Source organism: Crocodylus siamensis, chromosome 6 (assembly GCF_052110815.1).
Source record: "Crocodylus siamensis isolate JL-2025a chromosome 6, ASM5211081v1, whole genome shotgun sequence".
NCBI lineage: Eukaryota > Metazoa > Chordata > Crocodylia > Crocodylidae > Crocodylus > Crocodylus siamensis.
Window position 1 is genome coordinate 7,064,787 of NC_143400.1, and position 10,795 is coordinate 7,075,581.

Here is a 10,795-nt window from a genome sequence, read left to right on the forward strand (position 1 = left end):
GATAACAGAGGCCCTGCCCTAATCTGCTTATCATCTGAGATATAATAAGCTAGGGTCTTATGCCTTCTCTTGGGCAGACATCAACCCTGGCTGATGGACTGTCCCCAGGGGAGCTGTGTATTTTCTCCATCCGGTCACCTCCAGGGACTTGTTCTTGTATCCACCTGTTTCACTGGATAGCTTCATCCTCCAGCCAAAAGTCCTATCCCCTCCTGAAACCTGCTACAGCCTCCTGTTGATGCAGATGTCCCTTGTCTCTGTCCCATCCCTACCAGTACTTCCACACCTTGGTGACAAGAAGAGCGCTGTGTATTTGAAAGCTGTCCCAATGGGGTAGCTGGTCCAATAAAAGAGATCCCCGCAAAGAAATCCTTGCCTCTCTCATAATCCCTCGACCATCCTGTCTATAATGGTGCTATAAGGAAAGGAGAGATAAGATGTCAATTCCCTTTTGCAAGTGGAAAGTCGGAAGAAGATGGGAAAGAAGGAAAAGTCAAATCAACACTAATTTTCTATGATTCTGTGAAGCTGCCGATTTTGTAAAAAAACAATAAATAAACTAGAGGACTCGATCAAATAAAACGTGCTTCCTGGAGGCTTAACCTTCTCACTCTCCTCCTTCAAATCCCTCTTTAAAGCTTTCCCGTGACGCTTACAGAACTCCTGACAACCGTCAGGCTGCCCGGCACAGGGCTCCCAAGACTGCTTTGTCATTCCTGTGCTGAACTGTTGGACAGTGTCTGTCCTGTGTTCATGGATCATGGAAACCCAGAGGCGCGGGGCTAGAAGGGACCCCGTAGCCCGTATCTAGTTCAGCCCCCTGCCCGAGGCAGGATCAGCCCTGTCTAAACCAGCCCAGACAAAACCCATCCTCTAAGCTCTTAGCAAGACGTTGTCAACCCTGATACAACACCAGGCATCATACCTGAAATGGCTCCTATAAAAAGCTGCTTAAGAGGTCCCAGGTAGAGGCCGTGCCCCTGGACAAAGGAAGGCACTCCCCCCCGTACCGATTGGAGCAGGGGTAAAACTGCTGTATTGTGTATTTGTGCACACCTTGCACTGTGGGGTCCGGGTGCATGACTGCGACTGAGCACCGCTCCCATGCAGAAAATCCTGTTCGGTGGGGAAAGCGTTTGTGCTCCAGTTTCCAGGCCTCTCTCACTTCTGGCCTTCTCCTGCTGCAGGGGGTCACAGGCTGCCCTGTCTCGGGGCTGTGAGCTGGGGTGGTGGATGCAGTGAGCCGGCTCCTTGTTGCAAGCTGTACCTGTTACTGAGATGCCTGAGCGCTGACAGGAGCCCGTCTCTGTCTTCCTCCTGCTGCACCCGGGATGACTCTGGGGGCTTTTATTTTATCCGGAGAAGTCCAAGAGAAGCCAAAGCAAGTTCCTCTGAACTATATGCTGGTTTACTGGGATATTAGCAATCAGGATACATGACTGAGAGCTGGGGAGACCACACATCTCTTGCTCTGGAAGGGAGCAATTTTCTCCTCAATGCCAGCCTGAGCCCACTTCTGACCTGCTCACCCCTTTCCTTCTGGTGTTGGCCTCCTTCTTGTGCTCCTTTTTCTTCCCAGGAAGGTGCTTTTCCACCTCCTCAGGCTTTGTGCTGCCTGGGTAAGCAAACAGCTCATTCGGTCATCACTTTTCTTGTGTTGGGGTTCAAAAATAATAGCTCTGAAGATGCCCCATTCACTGCCCTGCCTGGATGCCCAAGGGGATTCCTCCACGTCCACAGCATTAACTGCTCCACGGCCCTTCAAAGCCTGTGAGAAAGGAGAGGGAGAGTCAGATCTGCCCAGGCCGTGGGAGCCAGGGGGCAGCTGTTTCACAGCCCCTGGCAGAGCCGACCGGGTTCGGATCTCCAAGGGTCAGCATCCATGCCCCAAAGGACCAGCTCTGCTGCCATGTAGAGGACAGCGGCTCCTACCAGAGGGTCAGTGACCCCTCTTTGGGAGACTGGACTCCCCAGGGAGGAGAGAGGCCACCGGGATAGCGGTGGAGGCGGGATCCTGCCCTCAGGTGAGGTGGGCTTGTGCTGAGCAGGTGCTTCCCATGTGGCTGCCTAAGTTGTGGAGAGCTGTGCAGAGCCAGAGATATCAGGGGGCCACAGAGCCCGGTTCTCCCAGCCACCACCGTGGGCTGCAACCTTTCCCTGGGCATTCGGTGTGAAGAACCCAGAGGCAGCTTTTGGCTGCAGCTCTCCCACCTCATCTCCAATCAGGCCTCTCTCTGCACAGGTCCAAACTGGAAGACCGTAGGGTTTGGACACGGCCCCCGATAACAGTCCCAGCCCAGTCCTGCTGCAGAGGGCACCAGGAGAGGGGAGGGGGCCGGAGGCAAGGTAGGACCCCCCTGAACAGCGCGCTGCCATGAAGAGGGTCCCTGCTGCTGTATTTCACAAGCAAAAACAGCAAGAGAGGGGAAAGCCGCCAGGCTGGGCAGGGGGCCGGCATGGATCTGCAGGGCTGGCCACTGCCTGCTAGGGCTGGCCGTCGGGTATGCGACTTTCTGCAAGGCTAGCAGTGAGGAAGGCCAAGGGTCTAGGCTTGATCCTGGGCTCCACACACAGTGGATTTCAGTCTCAGACTGAGCAGCCTGCGAATCCGGCTTGAGAACAGCTCCTTGCCTCAGTTTCCTTCTGTGTGCAATGGGGGCAAGGCCAGCTTGGCTCCGGCAGGTGCTGGGTGGCTTTGTTCATGGATGTGTATAGGGGATCTGTAGACTCGTAAGGCTTGGAGGGGCCATGACAACCCTCCAGCCAAGCCCTAGCATAGCTTAGTGACTCAGGGGGGAGCCCATGAGCTTGGGTTGGACTCCAACATATGTGCCAGCGAGCAAGGTATTTGGCTCCCAGCTCCAAGCTCCCAGCTCCTCCAACTGCTTCTAGCAGTCATGACCATCCCCGGGGGTCGCTTGCTGAGTTTTGCACACACCCACAGAGAGGCTGCAGTGGCTCGTGACCTGCCAGCCGTGCCCGTCCTGCTCTGGATCTAAGTGAAGACATCTCGCCTGGCGCCGATATCCCGGTGGTGAGCCCAGTCATGTCTGCCTCCACCCGTGCAGCTCTTCTCGCCCTTCTGGTGCATGCTGTAGCTGGAAGGGCTGCTCCACCAGACCTCATCAAGGGACATCTCCCGGGGGCTGCCTGGCTTGGAATTTGAGGGGTTCACATCAGTAGAGCCCGTCAGCTCTGGGGAGCCGGCTGGTCGGAGGCCTAATCCCCCAGCCCTGGACATGATGGCTCACTCAGTGTAGTTGCTGTAGATGCTCCAGACAGGTGAGACCGTGTGTGAGCCAACCCCTCTCATCCTACCCCCACCCCGGATCTCATCAGGCCAAACCCCAGCTGCTCGCTGCACCGTGCAGAGTCTCAACCCGTTGCAGCAGACGTGATGCTCTCATGGCAGAAACAGAGCAGCCCTGCTGGCACCAAGCCACTAGCAAATGACCCAAGCCCCCAGGGGCCTGCCAGGCGGCTCTGGTACCCAGTCACATCTGTGGGAAAGGCCAGGCCTGGAGCTATAAAGAGAACTTACTCCGCCGCGTCACAGACTCTCCTCGGCGCTGAAGCGGGGCGTGTGCTGCTTTCCCACAGAAAGCCAGGGCTGGCCAGCTGCGTTCCTGGAACGGCGCTCTGTCCTGGGCTTGATTTATGGCGGGGTCCATGCGGGGCTGGGGCTGTGCATCGCCCTCAGAGAGCCAGCGGGGCAGAGAGCCAGGCAAACGCCCCAAAAGGAAGGGCTGGCTCATTGCCTCCAGGCTCTGTCTCACTGCTGCGGGGTTTCCAGTGCAGTGGGAAGCTGGAGCTGGGCTTGAGGAGGGGGATAGGAGGCCCCTAAACCCTGTGCCTGGCCTTGCGTGAAGCCCCCTCAGCTCAGGAGAGGTTTATGAACAGGGGGATGCTCCGGTTTGGGAACTTAAAACAGACAGAGCATCATCTTTACTTGGCCTTGTGCAAATCAGGAGGTGCCCGCTGACATCCACAGCTGCCCAGTGCAAGACTGGTGCAAGGGGGAGTAGAGGCAGGCTCGGGAGGCCCTTGCTGCAGGGGTGAGAGCTTGGAAAGCAGGTGGCTGTCCCGGGAGCCTGAATGTCAGGGCTGGAGGAGGAGGTCCCAGGTGCTTTCCACACCCTGCAATAGCCCATGTCCCTGACTATCTCCTGTACCTTTGCAGAAGCAGCGGAGAACCCCAGGAATGGACCCTGCTCTCACAGCCACCCCACAGACAGCCTTTAGCCTGACAAGAAGAGGGGACCCCATGGGAAGGGCTGCACAAACAGGCAGACCAAGACTCTCGGCCACAATGAAGAGCTCCACTCACCCCTACGGACCCCGCTGTCCCTGGCTCAATGCAAGCACCTCCCTGCCAAAGGGCCTTCCCACTGACAGCGATGCCAGCCTCTCCCCCGTGGCCACCTGAGCGGCCTTGCAATCACCTGGATGACTCCCAGACAAGATCTGCTCCTAGTTTTCCGGCAAGTTAAAGTCCCTGCAACCCCCTGGCAGTGATACTCCGTTAGGGCCATCACCCCCTTAGCTGTTCTTGGGGTTAGAACGGCACCGGCCGCAGCTGTAGGGGCTGGCTAGAGACAGGGGGCAAAGGGCAGGTTGGGCAGGAGCTAGCTGGAGTCTAGAAGCCACACAGCAGAGGAAGAATGTGAATTACAGGTAATGCCGTTAGGACTGGTCCTGCTTGGATCAGGAGGTTGGACTAGATGTGACCTCCTCCGGCCCCCTCCAGCCCTCAATGCTCTATGAATTCTCTCCTCTTGGGTTGCACCCTTGCCAACCCTATGGACAGAAAACCTGGAAACAAGCTTGAAACGGAGCCATGGATGGTGCAGCAGGGCAGGGCACGGGCAATTCCCCTGCATTACCACCAGATGGTATCCACGGCCTCTGGATTGCTGCAGGGAGAGGGGTGAATGAAAGGTGCAGGAGCATTTCCTCCTGCAGATATAAGGTCAGATGCCTGGGGTTAGGCACTCAGCAGAAGCAAGAGGCTTCCCACTGCCCCGGCAGGGCCTCAGCCCTTGTCTTCCCTGTCCCTGCAAGCACCCTGGCAGGAGCGATGACACCTCGGTTCCTGTTTCTAGTCTCAACCTGCTTCTGTCCTCCCCAGGGCACCGAGCTGTGTAGGGCAGGGGGTTGTTGTCTCCTAATAATCCACTCTGAACAGAAACTCTGGGGACAGGGCTGTGACTCGGGGGTGGTAAAATCTGATGCAGACAGCAATGATGAGCTTCCAAGGTCCCTTCCAGCCCTAGTGTCTATCTATGAATCTATGACTGGTGGAAAAACCAGAGAGCAGCAGCTGAGCCTGGGGATGCTTGGAAACATGGAAACCATCCTGTGCCTAACACTGGACACTGAGTAGGTTCTTCGATGACTTCTGTAGGGCCTAGACTGGATCCATTTTCCTGCTTTCCCAGCATCTTCCAGGATGTCCTTTTTTTTTTTTTTTTTTAACTCTCCACTGTTCAGTCACCATCTTGATCCAGGCTTTGAGCATAATTTGGATAGGGGAAAATCCCCCCAAAAGATCCAATTTCAACAAAAAATATCAATGATGTTGCAGTCCCCTCACCCCCATGGACAAATACCTTTAAAGGTCATTTTACAATGAAAAAGCCACTTTGCTTTGCCCCTCTGCTCAGATTCAGCCCAATCACCGTATTTGGGGTTAGACTGATAGAGACTAGGGAGGGCTTTCATTTTTCTCTGCAGCGGGTGGCGGGGGGCATGGCTCTCTTCCTTGGATCTCTCTGGGGCACTTTAATAACTGCTTCCTGTCCTTGCAGCACCAGGACATTGATTGCGTCCTCATCCCCCTGCTCAACCTAGGGCAGCTCAGGGTGCTCATGGTGTTTCTAGCAGCATGCCTGCCTGCTACATTGCAATGGGGTCAGAGCCATAGAAAATGAGGTTTGGAAGGGAGCTCAGGAGGCTGCATTGAGTCCAACCCCTGCACCAAGCAGGACCAGCCCCAACTACATCATCCCAGACAAGGCTTTGTCTAGCCAGATCTTCAAAACCTTCAAGGATATAGATGCCACCACCTCTCTGGGGAACCTGTTACCCTCTTGGTTAGAAAGTTCTTCCTAATATCCAACCTCCACTTTTGCTGCAACTTGAGCCCATTGCTCCTTGTCCTGTCACCTGCCCCCGCTGAGAACAGTCCAGCTCCATCCTCTTTGGGTTGATCGTGTCATTTTAAGAAATAGGTAGGCAAACAGTCCTGGAAGATAGCTGATATAGGGAGCGGGCTGGATTAGATGTGAGCTTCTGAGGGCCCTGTTAGCTTGTCTGTCCTGTGTGTCTGTGATTTAGTGCTCCAGAAGCGTTCCTGTCCAACAGCAGACAAGGGTTGAGGGATTTGGGAGGGGGGGTGGGGGGCGCGGCACTGCATCCTGGACTGCCACACTTTGGAAATCCAGAGGTATTAGAAACCTCTGCATAACCATAAAGCATTCCTGTGCCCATGCATTGAGGCTGCAGCCCCAGCGTATTTGCTTCAATGGCTTCCCGGGAGGGTCCGAGAGGCAGGTCCCAGAAGGGAGAGATCCATTCCGATGCATGCTCCAGACAAGAGGCAGAGCAAGCTGGGGCCAGGCCCGGCGGCTTCAGGAGATTAATTATTAGTCAGAGGCCAATAAAGCGAGCAAGTGAAGTATGGTGATAAAGACGGAGATAAAGCAGAGCCATTACACTTGCGTTTTATGGCAGGGTAGGAACCCTGTTTAATGGACTGGTGAGAGCTAACCAGCTGGTGCAGCTGCTCGCGCACCCAGCCAGTTTAGCCATGTGCAGATGACGTCTGAATTGAGGACAACCTGAGCACACGGGGAGCTGCCGCGTAGCCCGGCACCAACCCACATCACATGCTGCCTTGAGCCTGCTCAAAGCACTCTGCTACCTTCTGGCAGGCGGGCAGGGCATGCCACTGCGTCCCTGCAGGAGACACCAAGGCCTTGTTTTTCCATGCAGGTGTTTAAGCAGCTCCCCCAACCCAGCAGCTCCTGTTGGCTTTTTTATAAAAGGTTTCCAAAGAGCCCTGCGTGAGCAGGAGCATCGCCAGCAGATGGAGGGCAGTGATTCTTCACCTCCATTCGGCACAGGCGAGTCCACATCTGGAGTCCTGTGTCCAGTTTCCCCCCCACACACTTCAGAAAAGATGCGGACACATTAGAGAATTGGTAATGAACATGGTTTGTGAGCTGGGGCCCATGACTTGTGGGCAGAAGATGAGGGAACTGGGCTTATTTAGTTTAGAGAAGAGAAGGAGGATTTAATAGCAGCCTTCAACTCCCTACAGGGGGGTTGCAAAGAGGATGGAGCTGGACTGTTCTCAGTGGGTGCAGATGAAAGGACAAGCAGCAATGGACTCATGTTGCAGCAAGGGAAGGTTAGGTTAGATATTAGGAAAAACTTTCTCAATAGGAGGGTGGTGAAACACTGGAACAGGCTCTCCGGAGAAGTGGTGGACTCTCCATCCTTGGAGGTTTTGAAGACCCAGCTAGCCAAAGCCAAGGCTGGGATGATGTAGTTGGGTCTAGTCCTGCTTGGAGCAGGGGTTGGACCCTGAGCTCCCTCCCAACCCTCATCTTCTATGATTCACTGAATCTATGAACCCAGCACTCTGCAGCATCTAGCTCCACTTGCAGGCTGTGGGTGCCATCGGTTGATGCCGTCCTGCATGTCCACACGTGAGGACTCCTGTGAGGCTCAGGAGGATGCAGCCAGGCTGGGCTGCTCTGCACACATCTCTGTTTGCCAGCACAGCTGCACCAGCCCAGGCCATGACCTGGGAAGCATTTGTCAGCTGCGTTGGGCTCCAGCCTGCTTTGTTCTTGGGAGATATTTCCAGGAATGTGGGTGGAGGGGGGGAGATTGGTAGGTGGGATCCTTCTCCTTGAACATGTCCGCACTTGGAAAACAGCCACCTGCAATTCTCCAAGGTGGAGCGATGGCAGAGAGCTCAGGTTATTCTGCACCCCTGTTATCATCTCACCCTGGTCAGGATGACACAGAGGTAACAGTGTCAGCACCTGGAGTCCATTAATGACCTCACCAGGCTGGAACTGCCCAGGGGATCCCCATTCAGCCAAAACCAGGGCTCAAGACTTCGATAGCACCGGGGGCGGGGGGCAGGAGATCGGCATCATTAGACTTCTTCCTTCTTGCCTACCTGCTTTTAATTGCTTTCTGATTTGCATGTGGGCATGCCCATACACTGCAACGACTTCTTGCACATCGCAGCAGACGACGTATGGGCCGGCTCACGGCGAGAGGAGCGCACACTGCGATGCAGCCAGGAGTGTTTTCCATTAGGAGCGTTTCCAGGGGCCTCCTCCCAGCCACGCCTGAGCCAGCAGCCTCCCTTGGAGCAGTCTTGGCTGCCTGCCCCACAAACAAGCAGGGTTCTTCCACCGCGGGGGCTCCCGGGGAGCGGGCGAGGCACCAGTGCACGTGGGACAGGGACGTGGGAAGCCAACTCTCACAGTCCAGGCTCCAGCCCTATGCAGGAGATGAGATGCCTGGCACCCTACTCCCCCTGTTCTCCGCCACGATGAACAGAGGCACCAAGGATGGTGTGTCTGCAGCCCGTTGCAAGCAGAAGAGCCTGGTTTGCCTTTGGCTTTGTGCTATTGCAGTGGGGAGGCCATGGTTTTGGACTTGGCCAGAGTCTTGCTATGGGCGGGGGACGTCCAGCAGGGTAATTGTCTCTGATATGTCCTCCATAGGAGGTCTATATTGAGCAGATTCTTTTTGGTATTGGGTGGTGGAACCGGAGCGTGCTCCCTCCACTCCATGCATTGACCTGGTATTGCAGTGCTTCCAGGACCGGTGCAAAAAAACAGAAAAAAAAAAAAAAAAAAAAAGGCCATGGTTTTGGGCCCCACATGTCCCCATTCACTTTTGACACACAACCCCTTGCCCTGTCCTACTTGAAGGGCCTGAAACCCACAGCTCCACCCCCCAGGAGAGGGTCCCCTCTGCTTGGAGCTGGGTCACTAGAGGCACAAGGGAGCCTGGCTGTGCAGACTAATAGCTAAGCTCTTTTGGAAGGGGCTGTGCGGGGCTCCAGGCCGTGTTGCTGAAGGTATTTCTGTTCTCAGGGCCAGGCCCATGTCAGGTAGCATGGATGTTTCTCATGGTATTTCTGGGCTTTGGTGGTTGTTGTATGGGGCTGAGAGGGAATTGCTCCCCACCTCCTTTCTGCTCCATGCATCAGCATGTTTTTAAGCCTCCCTCAGGGGCATTGGGTGTTGGCTGCAGCTAAGGATGGGGATTTTGACTGGCTGTGTCAATGCTCCTGGTCTCCAGTTGCAGCAAGGGAAGTTTAGGATGGATACTAGGAAAATCTCTCTTCCCAGGAGGGTGGTGAAGTGCTGGAACAGGCTACCCAGAGAGGTGGTGGCATCTCCATCCTTGGAGGTTTTGAAGACCTGGGGAGACAAAGCCAAGGCTGGGATGATCTAGTTGGGGCTGGTCCTGCTTTGAGCAGAGGTTTGGACTCGATGTGACCCCGAGGTCCCTCCCAACCCTCCTGCTCTATGATCCTATGGTGCCAAATACAGCAATTAGCACGGCACAGATAGCGTGCTCCAGGCTGCACGACATGGGTGCTGTCCTGCAGAGGAGCAGAGAAGGTCCCCGAACGCAGACGTATCACAGGCTCAGAGGTGAGGTGTCAGCCCCCGCCTGCTGTCCTGGGCACTGGTGCTTCTCCTGCTTTCCTTCCCCACTGCACCCTCAGAGCCCCATGCTGGCCCCACCATGGTCTGGACCGGACAGGTCTTATCAGCTTCCAGGAGCAACCCCCCCCATGCTAGGCTCCAGCTCTCCCCGCAGATAACGCAGACAGGAGCCTTGAAGGGCGGATCTCACAGCCCTTGGCAGGAGCTCCCACAATTAAACCAGCAAAGCCCCTGGGACCCCGCAGGAGCTGGCACCTGGTTCAGCTCCCCAAACACCAGTTGCTTCCCTGAAAGAAAGAATTGCCGGCGAGTCCCTGCACTGAATGAGCGGGAGGGCAGGAGTTTGGGCTACGGGAGGCCATAGTTAAGTGAAGCTGGCGTTAAGCAAAGATGCTGCAAAGGACCTTGGCAGCAGCAGGCTTCAGCGACCGCTGGAAGACCTAAAGAGGCAGCGAGCGAAACACTGAGTCAGAGGAAGAAGCAACAGCTGAAGGAGCTGGGGACCAAGCCGAAGCTACGGAGAAATGAGGTGTGCTCAGCAGGCTGCAGGTCCCAGCTTCAGTAAGGGAGGGTGCTAGGAAAGGCCAGACTCGGCCGGGAGCGCGCCCTGGATGCCCGAACCTGGAAGCGGGGAGCTGAAGCTGGCAAGCGATGAGCTGCGGGCATCCGGGAGACAAGCCAGCACGGGCAGCCCCTCCGTCCCGGGATGATGTCGACCACGGCTCACTGGTGGGTCTTGGCAGGCCCATCCCGCAACGCAGCCCTGAAGTAAAGAGGGACACCTCGGAGAGAGCAGACCTGGCATGGAGTGGGGGCACGTGGCCATGCTGGGGTTTCCTTACCATTGATGGGGGGGCCATCCGCCTGCGGGAGCTCTCCCCCAGGCAGGGGCCTCGCAGCCCAGCTCCAGGGGTGGGCTGCAGCCCTCTGACACCCCCCAAGAGCACCCCTCCGTGAGCCCCCCTGGTAGGAGCCGAAAGCCGGGAGCGGAGGCTTCCCGCAGCCCGGGCGCGGTGCGGGGCGGCCGGGATCCCCGCCCCGCCCCGCCCCGCCCCGCCTCGCCTCGGCCGGGCGGGGCGGGGCGGGGC

General features: G+C 56.4%; 1 long non-coding RNA gene and 1 pseudogene across 1 annotated transcript; one reads left to right on the top strand and one right to left on the bottom strand.

The window, feature by feature from the left end:
• Window positions 1-1,678: 1,678 nt before the first annotated feature.
• LOC149860806 (uncharacterized) lies at window positions 1,679-10,366 on the bottom strand. The gene is made up of 3 exons (XR_016442907.1): window positions 10,329-10,366; window positions 9,219-9,455; window positions 1,679-1,768 (listed from the first exon to the last, which is right to left on the bottom strand). It is a non-coding gene; the product is annotated as an uncharacterized LOC149860806 (long non-coding RNA).
• On the top strand, window positions 8,694-8,864 carry LOC149860807 (U2 spliceosomal RNA; annotated as a pseudogene).
• Window positions 10,367-10,795: the final 429 nt, after the last annotated feature.